Source organism: Amphiura filiformis, chromosome 11 (genome assembly GCF_039555335.1).
Source record: "Amphiura filiformis chromosome 11, Afil_fr2py, whole genome shotgun sequence".
Taxonomy (NCBI): Eukaryota; Metazoa; Echinodermata; class Ophiuroidea; order Amphilepidida; family Amphiuridae; genus Amphiura; species Amphiura filiformis.
The window spans coordinates 62781137-62787635 of NC_092638.1; positions in this window are offsets into that span (position 1 = coordinate 62781137).

Genomic DNA, 6499 nt, shown 5'->3' on the forward strand with positions numbered 1-6499 from the left:
TTGTTGATGTAGCAGACTATACATTTTAAACCCAAACCACATTGATAGTGGTAGTTATTTTGGCCGCTTTTTTAGACCTGGAAAAGGCATTTGACACTGTCTTGCTCTAGAGACTGCAGAGTATTGGTGGTTGTATACTGAAAGTTTTGTTGATTCTTATCACATTTGAAGAAAAAAAAGTAGTGGCAAATAGTGGTCATAGACCACAAACCTAGCTGGGGCGTGTTGGCGTTGTGGAGGTATCTGACCCCTGCAAAATGTTCCAAAATGTTCCCCTGGTCATGAGGCTTGTTGTCACCGAGTTTGAGTCCCGTACCCCTTACAGATGTCCAGAAAATGCATTTCTCAAATTTGACCTCTGCATAACCTTTGACCTGACCCCTGCAAAATGTTCCCCTGGTCATGAGATTTGTTACCTAGCTGGGGGATTAAGGGTTTACACCCGCAACTAGGTACTATAATGGTTTCCGATTCTGCTTCTTTCTTCTTCTTCTGGCAGCAAACTTCAAAATGGAGTTTTGGAATTAAATCTAACACAGGAACTTACTTTTTGCAACTATTGCTACGTTGCGTCTGGAAAAAGTAATAGTAAAAAAATTGTTGCAAAAAGTAAGTTCCAGTATTAGATTTAATTCCAAAACTTTGTTTGAAACTACTTGATGACTAAGAATATCCATTCAAACTTCAAAATGCTTCTCCTCCTACATGTTACACCCTACAATTAGGCCACACTTGGTCACTTGCACATAATGTATCGGCTATATCCAGTACCCATATCGTGTAAACAAAATTGGGGTCAAAGATCATTGAAGGGGCATTTCTGGTATATAACCAAATACCTTCAAAATGCTTCTTCTGCCATATATTACATAGCACAATGACGTCACTTGCATTGCACATATGCAACGCCTATAACTTGTACACGGAATTGGGGTCAAATGTCATTAAGGGAAGGGGTATGAACGTTTGGACAGTATTTATTGTGGGACATTAGAGCACATCAGACATATCGAATTGCATTCTGAATACGAAGAATGGCCTTCTGATATCAAATAATTTTGATTTTTGAAATTCGCAATGTAATACACATTTTATGGCAAATCATTAAAAATAATATTTTTGATATTTAACAGTACTCGAAGTAAACTTTATAAATCTGATGATTTCTACCTAAAGTGTGTGTAGGTGGGATGAAAAGCCGACGATCAATTGAAAATTTTGACCTTTCGTATTGAAGATATGGATTTTTCCCAAAACACCAAAAAAAATTAGGTCTTTTGGGAAAAAATCCATATCTTCAATATGAAAGGTCAAAGTTTTCAATTGATCGTCGGCTTTTCCTCCCCGCTACATACACTTTAAGACTATATCATTAAAATTATAAAATTAACTTCGAGGACTGTTATATCTCCAAAATGTGAAAAATATCAAATTTTAATAACTTGTCATAAAATTTGTATTATATCGTAAATTTCATAAAATGAAAATTATTTGATATCAGAAAGACATTCTTCGTATTCAGAATACAATTCGATAGGTCTGATGTGCTCTCATGTCCCACAAAAATGCTGTCGAAACGCTCAAAACGCTCATTCCAGTTCCCTTAAGGGATCTAGAATGAGCGTTTATTGCGTCGGACAGTATTTTTTGTGGGACATGAGAGCACATAAGACCTATCGAATTGCATTCTGAATACGAAGCATGTCTTTCTTGTATCAAATAATTTTCATTTTTTGAAAATCACAATATAATACAAATTTTGTGACAAATTATAAAAATTTGATATTTTTCATATTTTTGATATATAACAGTCCTCGAAGTAAATTATATAAATCTAATGATATATTCTTAAAGTGTATGTAGCTGGGAGGAAAAGCCGACGGTCAATTAAAAATTTTGACCTTTAATATTGAAGATATGGATTTTTTCCAAAAAAGACCTAATTTTTTTTGGTGTTTTGGGGAAAAAATCCATATCTTCAATACAAAAGGTCAAAATTTTCAATTGATCGTCGGCTTTTCATCCCACCTACTTACACTTTAAGTATAAATCATCAGATTTATAAAGTTTACTTCGAGTACTGTTAAATATCAAAAATATCAATTACAATGAATTGCCATAAAATGTGTATTAAATTGCGAATTTCAAAAATCAAAATTATTTCATATCAGAAGGACATTCTTCGTATTCAGAATGTAATTCGATATCTCTGATGTGCTCCAATGTCCCAAAATAAATACTGTCCAAACGTTCATACCCCAGCCCTTAATGGGGGTAAAATTTATTGCATTACCTGGACATCTGTAAGGGGTATGGGGCTCAAACTCGGTGACAACAAATTTCATGACCAGGAGAACATTTTGCAGGGGTCAGGTCAAAGGTCAAGCAGAGGTCAAATTTTAGAAATGCATTTCCTGGATAACTGTAAGGGGTCCGGAGCTCAAACTTGGTGACAACAAACTTAATGATTAAAGCCATATTATAACATTTACTGAGGAGGACGCCCTCACTGATTTTTTAAAATTCATTTTTTACACGATTATATTGTACTTTTTAAACCAATATACCCTGCAAAAATCAAGACTCTAGGTGCTGTAGTTTTGTCAAAATCCGAGATTTTGAATCAAACGATGGAACCGGCGTTTTATTATTACAATGGAATTATTAGTCGAACGCATACACGATGTTCATAACACACAGTACGTACACGGCGTGCGGGACGGTGATCTACACAACAAAGGGTCGTACCATAACATGACCGAAGGAGTGGTACGGTACGTATTGGCGACATATGCGCTGGTAGTAAATTCCAATTTTCTTTGCTTTGCCGTAGTTGTTCGGCTCAAAAATAAAAGGGGATATAGGCCCTATCTGACAGTAAAAACTAAAATTTTATGGCAAAGAAATGGTAATCTGTTTTGTATGGAAATGTTATAATATGGCTTTAAGGGAACATTTTGGAACACTCTGTAAAAATGGCTCCATTGGGGCTTTCACTTTCAAAATTTTTCCAATTCTGAGGGGGGCACATCCCCTCAGACACCCCCTGTCGCGCATGCGCGACTGCGGTGCTGATGCGCCGATGTGAAACCTTTAAACATTTTGCGTTCAGACTTCAGCCCACCGGGTACAGCTTTCTGGGCACGCCCCTGCTGTCTTTCTGTATGGGTGCGATCATGGGTAATCACCAAGGACATGGAAAACCTACCTTGTACCTTGTAGAAATTCTCCCTGTAGACCTCCTCGTGGAAGTGTAACACAGGGCTTTGCCTTTGCAAAGATCAATGCCTTTGCAACATCTTGCTACAGAGTCATGTTAAACATCAAGCGTGTGGATCGGATTCCAAATAGCCTCCAAATGAAACCATCTACAATCTGACCAACATTATCCACTGGTTGCCAGAGTCAAGATCCCGGGGTCAAGATTCATCAACTCAAATTTCTCAGCCATATAGGGCCTACTGCGTCTTGAAGACGACGAGCCTGTGAAAGACAATGCCCTTTAGGCCTATATTCCACCACACGGGAAGAGGAAACCGGGACGCCCTCGCACACTGTACTTACAGTAGGCCTATGTCCAGCACCTCCTGGGAGATACTGAAGTCTGAAGGGATGCTGCAGCCAAACAAAATTGTTTCGCTTGCCAGATCGCAATAGTTGGAGAAAGCTTGTAGTCGCCTGCTCCACAGCCGACTGATGATGATGATGATGATGGGTGAGATATTGTCGAACAAAGGTGTACCAGATAGAAATATTGTTTGCCGCCTATAATTAACAATTAGGCCTATATTAAAACTTTTTGAGACAAGACAAAATATGATCGATAATGTCAAAAAATGTTGGAATTGTCTCCCCGAATGTTGTGCCACTTTATAATGACCAAGAAACCAAAAGAAAAAAGAAAAGGAAAAAAGAAAAGGAAAAAAGACAACCCGAAGCTCTCTGCTGGTGAATGTAGCCTAAATAGACCGGACCTCTGTTGAATTAAAGCGGCGCGGCGCTTATCAAGCACAGAGCGTATGTAGTAATCGTGAAAGGAACTTATGTCGGGTTAATTAATTGGCGTTGTCAAATTTGCCATTCTCGTAAAAACTAAATCATAAGCGGAGACTTTTAGTTACAGTTACAAGCTGAACAGGTAAGCAGAACTAATCAAGCTAGCCAAATACTCACAGTCAAGGAAATGTAATAACCTTATAGGCTAGCCTTATCATTGGGGCGATGCAGCCAAGCCTAACCTACATCACACACACTGTCACTGCACAAAGCCATGAACTTGAAGCACTCATGTAAGCTTAAGCTTATTTTACTCCGGCATTGTCCGGGTTATTTACAAAATGATGGAAATTTTGCGAATTGCGTCGCATTGCCTCTTTCATTTTTTAATTCAATATAAACAGGACAGTCTCCGGGACAGTATTAGGCCAACTGTCATGACTGTGTTGCCTCGAATTTCATGATTTATATCAAGCACACTGTCATTCATTGTGCGTGAATACGAAATGCTTGAAGTTTTTATTTCATGTAGTAGTTCAGAGTTTAGGCCCATAATAAAAGCATGAAGAAAAGGCTAAGCCTACACGCCTAAAAAGGTTAATTACTAACTGGCTCGCAGAGGCCCTCAGTCAATAAGTAAGTCATGATCTTAAACTGTAAATGTAAATAGGCTACGGTACATACATTTATATACAATCAAGTGAAAAATTGCTGGGACACAGACAGTCATGGCAGATCAACATGATTTATGCTAATATCATTAATGTTGTATCAGTTTTTTACTATGATACCAAAGTCCATGTCCAGGCTTTTCTTCGTCTAGTTTTATTATTTGAGGGCCTTTATTATTTCGCCCAAGTGGTAACCCTACCGTACGGGCCTAAACCCTGACTCTGACCCTAACCATCACCTAACCGGCCTAATTATGATGCCTGCCCTGGCTTAACCCTACTGGTTAGCTTTTGCATGAAAATATTAAGGCCCTAAAAGGCTAAATACGTCGCCGAATGATTGCCAAAGTACAAACAAGACCCAACGCCTCAAATTTGAAATGTGCTATACAATGATCATGTTTGCTCACATCGTGGCATAATGGTGTTGGAGGGAGGAAGGGTTGGAATAACAATTAAAATATCAAGATCAAAATGCGAACAAATGTCCCAGGGAAGTTTGCACTTATTGATTGTAGTCTGAGTAGTAGTCTCAGCAGTAAATATGGTGGTAACCCTTGTAATTACTAAGGGAATATTATAAGTTCATTGAACTTTTAGGGCTAAAATAATATATGCATGCAAAGTGAATGTAGGGGCTGTGCTGGTAGACTTAAATCGAGGCCTTGCCCAGAGCATACTAAATAAAGCTCAGTGAGTGTCAGTGTGAGCTAGTCTAAATCTGTGGTTTGGCTATAAACTTTGTCAGTGTCACATTGATTCTAAAAACTACGGTACCTTTTAATGATAATATTATCACATAGTATATTGGAAAAGGTTGTCTTGTGAAAACATAAATTAAAGCTCTAGGCCTAGACATAAGCTGTGATTGCGGTCAGTGCCAAAATTTCAGGCCTTAGGCTAGGTTGGCGTTTTGCCTTTGGTATGCCTAGGCCTACAAGAATGCATACATTCACAGGTGCAAGTATAATAAAGCCTAGCAAGACCTAGTGAGCTCAGGTCTATCTCAAAACACAGGAGCTTCCGAGCTTGGCCCCTGGACTGTGGTACCAAATTCCAAGCCTTGGGCTAGGTTGGGCTTGCCCTTTAGGCTAGTGAAAGTCGATTCCCAGTTTATCGTCCCCCGCCCGCGTCACTTTTTGGACACCAAAAACAACCGCGTCAAATTTTCAAAAATGCCAAAATAATTCATTATTTTCAAAGTATCAGTGTTTTCACCAGTTTTAGCAATTGGAAACATATATTTTTGTTTGTAAAACATATAAATTTATAACTTGGAACCAATACCAGGCTCTTTTCTAACTTTTCTAGTCCCTACCCATATAAAAACATGTTTATAAATAACATATATGAGTGTGGCTTTAAATCAACTCGCACTTTAGGTCATTAATGAAATCTGATGAAATAATGAAAAATGAAAAATGAAAAAGTCACCTCACCAACCTGGGAAAAAAAAGGGACGATAAACTCGGAATTGACTTTCATTGGCCTTACTTTGCTTTTGTTTTGCTTTTGTTTGGTAGGCCCAGGCCCTTTAGCCTAGCCATTTAGGCCTCAGTGAACATTTTTTAATGTTTACATATTTTAATTTAAGCAGTGCTGAAATCCAGTCGAGGTATTCTTGAAGATCATGAAGATATTCAAAATAATTTATGTACGTATGCATTTACAGGTGGAAGTATAAAGCCTAGCTAGGCCTAGAGGGACTCAGGTCTACTCAAAACACAAGGGTTTGGCCCCTGGCGTGTGACAATATTTCTATTGATACTTACATTTTTTTTTTTTTTTTCCGTGATTCAAACTTCCTTTTGTTGTCTAGTTTAACTTAGGAC